Below are 12,223 nucleotides of genomic sequence, written 5' to 3'. Positions count from 1 at the left end.
CTGCTCTAGTGAAGCCTTTCTATCCCTTGCAGTCTTTTACAGGTCACTGATCTCCTATTACAGCTTAGACATCTGAACCATGTTTCCTAACAATCCTTTTCCTTATTTAGCTGTGCTCAAGCAGCAGATAAGATATTCCCCTAAGGGGAAAATACAGCACTTAATATTAGAAGAAATCATTCATAGTCACAAGGTGGCTTTTAGCTTAAACATTGCATGAAAAAAAAATCTGCTATGCTGAAAGATGATAAAATCCAGTTCTCATATTTAGGAATTTTCTTATACAAGTCATGCAGTGATTGAGCTTAAAGGATGAAAAATGTTTATCTCGAAAATTAAATCAATTTAACAGCTTACAAAAGTTTGGGGACTATGTGGGAGTCACTCACTCAGTCTTGGTAGTCTAATTGTCACAGGTACCCAATTCAAGAGCATTAGTTTGAATGTTTTAATTATTTCAAGGATTTCATGGAAAACCCAACCCTTACTGGAAAATATATTGGACTGGTATGTGTTTTTTTCTAAGGTGATGTGGTGGCAAATGCAGAGAGGCAGGTTAATGTTGTTTCCCTCCCTTGGGGGATTAATCACCTGGTCTCATAACTACCTGCCAACATAATCATCCATAAGAGATAGGGAGACTCAGCCAACAGTAAACCTGGAGACAGCAGGGAAAGACAGAGAGAACTGGGAGGGAAAACAAATAAGCCTATGCATTTTGCTTTACTCGGACTGCATATTTTGTAATGCAATGCCAAAAAAAGACATACTGGGGATACCGCGTCGTTCTGCTTTCACTTTCTTAAATTAGATCAAAATGTCTAGAAATGTGTGTTTTGATTTTACTACATAACTGTCCAAAAAATTCTGAAGGGAATTGTCATTTATAGGCCCTTATATTTTGGATCTCTCTTGTTAGCTGTCACTGAAACAGACAAGTTGGCCTGCTCAGTAATATACACAGTGGATGGATGTCAGAGAAAAATGAATGAATGCAAAACAGAGTAAAAAGCTTTCTGAAAATGCCATGTCAAATTGAGATCGAATCAAGCCTATTTATTTTTGTTAGCCCAGCATCTCTCATTGACATCTGTTGATGAGGGTTTGTCTTGGATGATGTCCTTCATTTCACCTCCCAAGGTCTCTACCACTACTCCTTCCTCTCCTCCCTCTTCTACTCCTTTCCCTGCATTGAGACTATAAATTGCTGAATATAAAGCCTTGTTTCCAGTCCGTTAGACCCGCCAGCCAATGCCAAGGGCCTTCACATCCCCTTCTGCACCTCTAAAGGCACTTATGTGGAAAAATCTCTCTCTCTCTCTCTCCGTTTACCCTTGTCTGCAATATGTGCATGCATCATTCAAGCACCAACCAACACAACCACTAGCAACACCTTTCCACCACAAGGCCAAGTTGTAGCTTTGCTATTTATTGCAAGGGAGGACATGGTTGGAAACCCAGATAAAAATAAATAGCTTCTCCAAAAAACAATATATATCTTTTGTGAAGATTTCTCCTCTAATGGCCCAATGTAGTTTTTTTTGTTTGGTTTTTTTTACAATTTAATAAATAAATTAGATTTGCTGATATTTCCTAATGAAACCTGATTGTTTCTGATAACAGTAAAAAAAAAAACCCTTGTAACTCTTGCACCTTGAAAGCCTCATTGGACGTCAGAGGTGAACATCATTAAAGTTTATCAGAGTCATTTTACTCTTTTGCAAACTATTTAGTAGAGTTTTTAAATCGATGATAGTTTCTAGAGTTCTTTGGTAAATCACCTGTAGAAGGTGTGATCATAACGTTCTGGTACTTTAGTCTTTAAAGTCATTTATCATATGTGATTTGACGTCTGTCAATATTTCCTCTTTAAGTTTGGTCTTTTTTATACTGTTACCCTACTTTTATTTCTGTGTTTGCTATTTTGCCACATTCTTAGTATCACTTATGATTTGTCTGTCTCTTTCCTATTAGTTTCCTTATACACCTCCTGCTTTTCGCACCTACCTTAACAGTTTGACACAGTTTTCATGTTTTTTAGCTATATGGTTATATTTTCATTTCCAGTTTTCTTGTTCTTTAATTTCTCCTTGCGCCTTGCCTACAAAGCCTGGCTTCTCTAACTGCCTTTCTGTGATTGACCACCATCTGGATTAAAGAGATTAAAGACTGAATTTTGGATTTTAAGCTGCCTCTTTCTGTTTGGGTCCTCTTCCTCTGTCATTGCTGTAAAGTTTTCTTCAAGATCATTTTGCTGTGAGTCTGGGAACCATGTTCAGCACCGCTATTTTTAGATTTTTGGAAGACCTGTTCAGATAAGTTATTTAGCACTGCCTAGTAAATATAGTTGAATTCCCAACGTCTCGCTGGTTATGTACAAAGTCAAAGATGGAACCATAGATGGACAAATGTGAACATGATTTCAATGTAGAACAGAGGTCTAACTTTATTCTGTGTGGAAACGTACATTTGCATTTTTTTGTCTTTAAAACAAATCTGAAATATCCATCCATCCATCCTTCAATTTTCTTCCGTTTATCAAGGGGCAGGTTGGGGGGCAGCACCCTAAGCAGAGAAGCCCCCGGCCACCTCCTCCAGCTTGTCTGGGAGAACATCAAGCTGTTCCCAGGTCAGCCCAGGGATATAATCTCTCCAGTGTGTCCTGGGTCTCTCCCAGAGCCTCCTCCATATGTGATATGTCTGGAACACCTCACCCAGGAGGTATCCTTGTCAGATGCCCGAACTACCTCAATTGGCTCCTTTCGATATGGAGGAGTATCAGCTCTACCCCCGCCTGGATGGCCAAATTCCTCACCCTATCTGATGCCAGCCACCCTTTGAAGAAAGCTAATTTCCACCGTTTGTCTCCACAATCTCGTTCTTTCGGGACCATAAGTGAGGGTAGGGTCGTAAATTGACCTGTAAACTTTTACTTTTATGCTCGCTGCAGCCACAGCACCAATCTGTTTGTTAATCTTCCGCTCCCCTCTCCCCTCAGTCATGAACAAGACCCCAAAATACTTAAACTCCTCCACTTGGGGCAATAACTTTTCCCTGACCTGGAGTGGGCAGTCCACTCTTTTGTGGTTGAGGGCCATTGTTCCTCCTGCATGGTCTCCCATAGAGATCTGATACGATTGCAAAATCAATCATCGACCTTTGGCCAAGGGTGTCCTGGTGCCACTTATGGACACCCTTATTTTCAAACATGGTGTTTGTTATGGACAACTGTGGTTTACACATTAGTCCAGTAACAGATAGATATTCATATATTTCCCCCCGCTGGTAATGCAACTTCTTCATGCAGCAAAGCAGTTCTGGAAGCATGTACATTTTATGCTTTGGAAATGTAAAATTCATGATTTGCCTATTCTATTCAACCCTGTTGAATAGGATAGTTGAACATTCCCAAAAATGTAACCTTTTAAAACCTTGCACTTTTAGAAAAAAACTGTCTGTGTGACAAATTATTTTGCATATGTAGCGCTCATGTAACAGCTTTGCAAGCCACTTTGTTTTTTTGCGAAGCCATGATGCGTCACAATGCTACAGAGTAGTTGTAGTCTATCCTGATAACAAATTGTTATCATATCAATATAATTAGCTTTAAATGCTACAATTCCCACATTTCCTTTGTGATTTCCGCCGGTCCACTGGTAGCTGGTATGCGCAGGCAGCTAAGAGGGTCCAATGAAATTTGAAGTCAGTATTTCTACACTGCAAGAATGTAGCAAAATTTTAAACCTTTAAAAGAAAAGGGAAGAAAATTAACCCAACAGGGCGAAACAAAGACACACAAGGTATGTCTCACAAGAAAGGAAAAGTTTCTAAGCACAACAAAGAGTGGGAAAGGACTTTTTATGGCTGATCTACTATGCAAAAGCGCAACTTTCATTTTGCCAGTACTGCTCAGAAGCAGCGAAAAAGGGTAAACTTACAAACATAATATGTATGTAGGGTTGCCAAATGACCCGCTTCAGCTGGGACATTGCGTGTAATGAGCACTGGTTTGTCCCTTATTCTACCCGTAAATGTTTCGTATATTGATTGTTAAATGCAATGTCACATTCTGACCAGGAGATAGCACTCTTACAAATACCAAATTAGATTTGATCGCAGTTGTATCAGACGAGTGCTTGTGTCCAGTCACAACCATCAGTGACTTAGTCTGTGTAGCATAATAAACTGCGCAGTTGAAGCCTGTATTTACACTGTTTTATTTGAAAAAACATTTCTTCTTTGCCTACTTTTCAAAGGAAGTGCCGATGTAATTTTTGTTATCCTTGACTGTATTTTTCTTTAATGTTTTAGATGAGGTATTGATTAAACTGAATACCAACATTTTACTGCATTTTTACTGTAATGTGAACATACAGTGCATATTTACACAATGCCCAGCTGGATGTGCATTGTACTTTGTCCCACTTCCATCCATCCATTCGCTTCCGCTTATCCCTCGCGGGTTGCGGGGGGCGCTGGAGCCTATCCCAGCTGTCATAGGGCGAGAGGCGGGGTACGTTCTGGACAGGTTGCCAGTCTGTCGCAGGGCCAACACACAGGGACAGACAACCATTCATGTTCACATTCACTCCTGCATTCACACCTATGGGCAATTTGGATTAACCAACCTATCCCCACTAACTGCATGTCTTTGGATGGTGGGAGGAAGCCGGAGTACCCAGAGGGAACCCACGCAAACACGGGGAGAACATGCAAACTCCACACAGAAAGACCCCCGGTCTGATGGTGGAATTGAACTCAGGACCTTGCTGTGTGGCAACAGTGCTAACCACCATGCCACCGTGCACGAAACTTTGTCCCACTTGAAACTTTTATTTAAAGTGGGACACACTTGACTTGTGTCCCACTTTAAAGTTGCTCCAAGTAGGGTCCTTTGGGAGTACAATAGTTAAAAAGTTGGCAACCCTAAGTGTCACGGAGGAGCAGGGAGGACTCAGCGCAGACTGAAATCTCAGAAAAACAGGTTTATTTACACACTCCAGGTGCACTATATACAGGTGAAGGAGAAGGGGGCCAGGGTTCCCAGGGGTGCAGAGCGGGGTCGGGAAAAGTGTCCAGAGTCTCCAAACCAAACACGAGAAATCTGCATACAGAGAACAAGGGTTAGCATGGAACTTTCACGGACAGAGCTCAAAACTGGCTGAGGCTAAAGTAGCACTGACGAGCGTTATTCAATAGTCCAGCGGCGAGGTGCTCTCAGTCACTGCCTTAAGTAGCGGGAGCAAACAAGGTGAGGAGCCACAGGTGATTGCCTACAGGTGGTGGAGGCCAGGAGCTCACAATGAGCTCCGCCCAGGCAGCGAGCAGAGAGAGAGGAGAGAGAGAAAAGACAAAACATAACATGTAGCCACACAGGGCCAGCCGAGCAGGCACGGGGACCATGACACTAAGTATGTTCAACATGTTGAACATTCTAACTTTACTAGGAAGTCACAGTAGCTAGCTCTGTCTTTTACTATATTCTGTGTGCCAACGCACAGTATATTAAAAATGTTTTTGGTCACAATGGCAGTTTTCATAGCTGTTCACCACCAACTTGCCACAGATGCTTCTATGCAGCTTAACCCACTTTCTGGAAAAAATTAAGACTCTTTTTTTTTTATACAGCAGAGGAGAAGGACTGTGCTTTGCGGAGACCAAGGATAAATGGTCATGTGGATTTTCAGGCAAAGGTCTGAAAATAACGGCAGTACTGAAATAGGTCCAGGGGTGTACCATTATTTATGGTAAATGGCCTGTATTTGTATAGTGCTTTACTAGTCCCTAAGGACCCCAAAGCGCTTTACACATCCAGTCATTCACACACGGGTGATGGCAAACTACATTGTAGCCACAGCCACCCTGGGGCTCACTGACAGAGGATGCCGAACACTGGCGGCACCGGGCCCTCTGACCACCACCAGTGGGTGAAGTGTCTTGCCCAAGGACACAACGACCAAGACTGTCCAAGCCGGGGCTCAAACCGGCAACCTTCCGATTACAAGGCGAACTCCCAACTCTTGAGCCACGATCGCCCAATGCCAAGTATCAGAACTTTTTGGTTGTACTTTGCACCACTTATATTTTATTTTTTCTTCAACCCATTTGCACATAGTGGTTGGATCAAACTAGCTTGTCAGATGTGCAGACTTTTATTTCTTTTTTAACAGATCATAATGCTGGGTCTCTCAGAGCTCAAAAGTACCCACAACAACATTCTTTTTATTAGTTTAAATAAAAATAAGCTACTGATATTAGGAACTTTTCAGTAATATCTAATGAAACAACAAACTTAAGGGTTTCCTCCTTATTTCCTGAGGTTTTCATAATGCCCGTAATTCCTTTAATGCTGGTACAAACTCATGGTCCATGCAGACAGATGTTTTTACTGTTGTATGAGTGAGTGCAGACTGTGCTCAGCTGAGCACCATTTATCCTTTTCCAGTATTCATTCTTGAGTCCAATTTACTTCTGGTACAGACATACCTGATATCAGGTCATTTAACTATCCACATTCCTATCCGTAGTCTGAGTTGACGGATACAAACCTATTGCAGGCTGAGTTTACAACATGTGTTTTTATGGGTTTAATAGCTGTTAGTGAATTACTGAAGTGACCATGTGGACCTTTTGCAAAAATAATTGTTCAGTAGTTGAGATGGATGAGTATTATAAAACAGACAGAGAATAAGAGCAAATTCGTGTGTTATCAGAGCATATTAACTACGACTGAAGCATTATTTGCTAAGACAGTTTTCTTTCTATCATCCCCCTGGAAAGAATGCAGTTCACTTCTATATTATCACCATGTAGCTAAGTACCCCTTGATGGCTCCAAAGACTGCCAAACGGCCAGGTCATTGTACTCCCAAAGGCCCCACAAGAGCTGACGTTTTTTTAGACCTTCCAGAATAGTGAAACTTCAAAAATCATGAACAACACTGAGACAGAATTTCATACTTGGAACTTTTTAATAACACTGCACAGAGAGATATAGACAATACTTAGAGAGACAATGAATATATTTACTTGGAACTGTCACAACATATTGATCCAAGCATAGCATGAATGTGGTTTGACTTCAATAAATAAATTCATAGTGCATGCACACTATAAATTTGCCCTGTTTGAGTAAATATATATCAGTTCTCTTTCCGTAAAGGAAAAAGTTTTATTCTATCATTGTCTCTATTCACTTTCCACAGGAATACTGGTGATTAGGAAATGTCATCCTATTGTTCTGTAATTGTCCAGGTTAATGACAATGGGAAAAATACTCAAAGATTGATTATTTTATTTCATAAGCACTTATTGAAAACCAAAATAGTACCATCTCCACCCAAAGAATGCCTGTCTGTTATTTATTAACACAGCAAATCTATAATGTACTTTTTCAAAGTTTGGTTCCTTTTTTTGTATGTTTGTTTTTCCTTCCACCTGTAAAACTGCTTTTGAAGAAAAGACTAAAATCTTCCAGCACACCTATTTATCTTACAGCCCCTATAGACATCTTTCTTCTTGCCATGAGTCATGTCTGCAGATTCCCGAACAGAGCAGCAGGTGAAAAACAAATGTTGTGTAGCAGGCCTCGTTTAACCCAGGTAAAAAGGCTCATCAGCAGATGCCTTAAGGGTGTTTATAGCTCCTCTGCAGTTGGCAGCAGAATGTCTTCTGTGTTGTTGCCAGGTATTGATAGCTTGATATGTTGTTGTTTATGTCTGGATAAGTTGTCATGCCCTCCACATGAACTCTTGGTAAAGTCAGCTAAAGAAGACAGCTTCTTTGAGCTTTAAGCCACCACAGGTGTGAAGGGATAAAAATAAATCCAAAATCATGATATCAGTGTGTAAAACTATGAACTGATGCAGTGTCGGGGCAACTACAATCTTTTTTATTTTTTATTTATTTTGGGGGGGGGGGGGGGGGGGGGGGGTTCACCTCAATCTGATTTGTGCTTAGTCATCGCTTTTTCTCTTTTGTTCATTAAAGTATGTCATGCTGTGCCTGCTATACGACTTTAACCATTAAGGCTATTTCATTAGCAATCCCAGAGGAATAACTCATTTCCTATCAACGTTAGCCCCACTGCTGGCATAAACCCTCGTTCAGAGTCTATTAATGTCATGTAGGACACAGGTAATTTAATTCATAAGCCAAGATTACATCGGAGTTGTAATGGCCTAATGATGAAGCATGATGTTTGAGTTTCAGTTAATAGGATTATGTAACAGATGACAGAGACCAGACTATTATCAGTAACTAAGGAGAACAATATACATCAAGTAACACATCTTGCTTTCTCCAGCCGCCATGCGCAACCATGTGCACAATTTACTTTTTATCTCAAACAAACCTGACATTAAAATATATATACTCAATACCTGATCATCTTCTTTGAAAGAATTCTGGACACAGCTCAAGAGCAGTGGATGGTGGGGGTGTTTAGCAGGAAAGCAGTTTGCGTCACTGGCTACATTTCCCCAGGCTTGGGAATGAATTGCAGGATACAAGATTCTAAGGGGACTTTTGTTGGGCATAATACTGAGTAGTTGAATCACTGAAATGAATCACAACCAGATTTTTCAAACAAAGGTAATGAGTAAATAATTTTTCTTAGGTAGATCCATGTTCAGCCACTGGAACTGTCTTTAAATTAAAAACATAAATAAATAAAATTAAAATAATTATTTATGATGTATATGTAGTAATGCAATTTTATATGCTTTTTTTCTTCTGTTATTGCCTCTCAGACTTTAAACACCTCGTTCTCCTATGAGACTGAACTTAGATTTCCAGACTTCCAGTGTTGGTAAAAAGGTGCTGATGAACAGATTGATAAATTATCTCTCTCTCTCTCATTCACTCTTTCTCTGTTTTGGCTGGATGCATATCAGCAGCTTCCTTTCTGTTTGTCAAACATATGAATAATAATCACACACCATGCTAATCCATTGTTTCTTTCTACCTGTATTCTTTGGAATTCATGCATACTTAAACTGCTATTATTCTGATATGGGTCATTTCGTGATAACAATAGAGGCTGCATTCCCAAGTCTGTGGTATCGCCTTTGTCTCCTCTGCAGTTTAATTGCCCACATGTACCACAGATCCTGTTCACTGTATGATATCAGCATAGAGATTTTCAGAAATATGAAAAAAATGTATAATTTTGTAGTTCAGACATGTCACGAAAACTAAACGTTGTCAAACTACAGTTGACCAGAAAAGTTATTTAGTATCATTTGTTGTGACCAAAAGCTGTGTTTCTCAAACTGCAGAAATAAAACAATGAAACAATATGAGAATTGCAAATTGATGATCATATTATCCTTTACCAACTGTTCTACCACAGCCAACATTGCAAAGGAATGGAGTATTTCCCCCTTGTATTGGTCCTGGTAATTGAACTTTGATTGCAGCAATTTCCATCCACCGGATAATTGGCTTTATGGCTGTACCTCACCATATTGTTGGTATTTACAGTATGATAAACAAAATTTAGGACATGGAAATACAGGGATACATTCAGAGGGGATTTGCTTTAACAAGAATATTAACATGCAGAGATAATGGAAAAACAGCAGTCCAGACTGGCAACAAAACAGACCAAGTGAAAAAAGAACAGAGAATGGTAGTAGATGTGCAACAACCTTGAAGATGTGGAGGACAAGAAAGGCGTGAAAAAGTGTAGCATTAGTGTAGCATTACACAAAATATTCAGTTTATTGAGATTGACATTCATTCACAAATGCCATACTAAACACAGTATAAAGAAATGAACATAAATTTTCCATAGGTCATTATAAAATCACAACTTTACAGCCCTCTGTAACACCACCACTCAGTGGGCCCATGCAGGAGTCTCTTTTTCATGTCATTAAAGATACTATTATTATTTATTTAGTAAAATAAATCCAGGAATTATCGAATGATGAGCCACTGTGGTCCAAATACAAACTATAAGCAGGCAGGGATCAAATGAGTACAACCTTTCACTGAAGGTAACTATAATTGTATATGTATATAATATTATGTTATATTATGTAATAAAACACAAAACTACACAAAAAGCACTATAGTGTAATCGTGAAGTGCAAACTGAGTCCACGACAGCAGTGTGTTAGCACTCACACACACACACTGCTAACAAAACTTCGGTCTTAGCAAACATCTACATAGACAGCATGCTAGCGCAAAACTAGCGTGTGATTAAACAACACAATTGAATTGGTAATTAGCTGTTAACTCCCAATATATATAGTGCGTCTATAGTGCGATGGAAAGGAACAGGTGCCTTAATAATAACAAGACACAGTGTTATTGTGGCAATGTGTTTATAAGGCACCCAATCCAGACACTTTTATCGTGTCTAGGCATTTTAAGCTTTTCATGTATCTTTTTGCTGTCAAGCAAAAAGGTTAAGGTCAGGTCTAAAGTCAAGGATAGTGTGTTTTCTATGGTGTGAAATTACGTGAAAAGCAAGACATTGTCTTGGCATACCATTTGTACCCGATTTCATCACATCACGCTGCATCAAAGGCTCTGTACTGTGAGTTGTTCCTCTGATTAGCACAACCCATTTTTAGAAGCTTCATTTACATCATATAAAGTTTAACTTTTTCTCCGTGTCCTCCATCTGAACCCTGTGTTTATCTCTGAAGCAAACCATCCTCCTTCCTCATTCTGTACATTTCAAAGGAAACATGAGCTACTAATTTGCATAATCCAGAATGTACTGTGTCTGTATGTGTGTGTGTGTGTGTGGATGTGTATTGGAATGAGCACTGACTTATTCTCTGCATTCCCACATCTAATTATCCCAACTGGCCTGGGAACAGGGCCCACTCAATGAGCAAGAGAAAGAAGCTGGTCACACATGAAAATGGAACAGACAAAAACCAGTAGCTCTGCAGAGAAAGGCATAGAGTAAACGAAATATAAAGAACTCTATTCAGAACTGGGTCAATGTTTTCTATAGCTCCATCCATTTTTTTGGCAAGCCTGACAAAAATATATCCAAAACTGGCTGACCCAGGCAATTATGAAACCACAACTGCATAGTAGGTACCTTGCAGTTTTGTGAGAATTGAAAGCCTCACTTTTTTGGCTACACTTGATTAGTTGCACATGTAGCGGGTTTGCTGAACAATCAGTACATCATACATTTCAGTCATTTTAAGTAAGGTGACCCAGAACATATGGCCTAGATTTAACTATACCTTAAAGAAGTCTTAAAGAATTAATAATAGTATTGATTGTAAAAGGCACACTGGTAGCAACATTACACAATTACAAAATCCAAACCTTTTAAATTGTAATTGATTTGAAATATTACGTGTAACATAAGTTCTGTCTTTTATATCCTCAGAAATACAAAGTTTATTAGTGGATTTTGTTAGGACTTTTTCAAACTGTAGCTGCAGTCTCAACTCTTCCTAGAAAGTTGAAGGAAAATGCAGTACAAGCGATTCACCATACAAGAACAGTAAGAGCCTTTTCTGGGATGATGATAAAAGAACATCAGAAGTTTTTTTCCACCAAAAGTCTGTCAGTATCTTCATCTTTGGTTCAACTGAGTTACAATAGAGACTCCACAAACAGGGCAAACAGAAACTGGCAGAAGCAGACAGACAGGCTCTCAGACTACTGAGAGCCCAAGCTTGGCAGAGATCCGATCCACATGAGAGCCTTCTTAGATCAGAATCCTGCCTTCACTTAGGTATGCAGATCCACTACCACCTCCCCTCCTCAACACCCCTCTCTCCATCATCTCCATGCCTTCCTTCATCTTAGCCTCCCCCTCATTAAAACTCTTAATTGACTCATTCACACCTGCTCATGCACTGACTCATTTGGGACAAGCTTCCACCACCAGAGCAGATTTTCTCATCAACTACGAGTTCACTCCGGTGCACACTGTCCTTCACTCACCCTACAGGGCAAGACAATGATCTGAGACTGTGTGTGGGAGTGGGTGAAGGTAAATGTGTTTAATGTGGTCAATATGAGAGACACATAAACAAATGTATTAATTTAGGACGTATCTAAGCCATTCATTCAGAGGCCAATCTAAGGTGAAAAATATAATTCTAAGTTACATCATGTGTTCTAGTTTCTGGACTTTTTAGACTGCTTCATGGCCGGACATACAGAATTTTGTCATGGCATCCTTGGACACCCAGCATACAGTATAAAATAGTGGACATACGAACACACAAAGATGA

This window comes from Rhamphochromis sp. 'chilingali' (assembly GCF_963969265.1).
Source record: "Rhamphochromis sp. 'chilingali' genome assembly, chromosome: 14".
NCBI classification, from domain to species: domain Eukaryota; kingdom Metazoa; phylum Chordata; class Actinopteri; order Cichliformes; family Cichlidae; genus Rhamphochromis; species Rhamphochromis sp. 'chilingali'.
Note: the sequence above shows the minus strand (reverse complement) of the source record.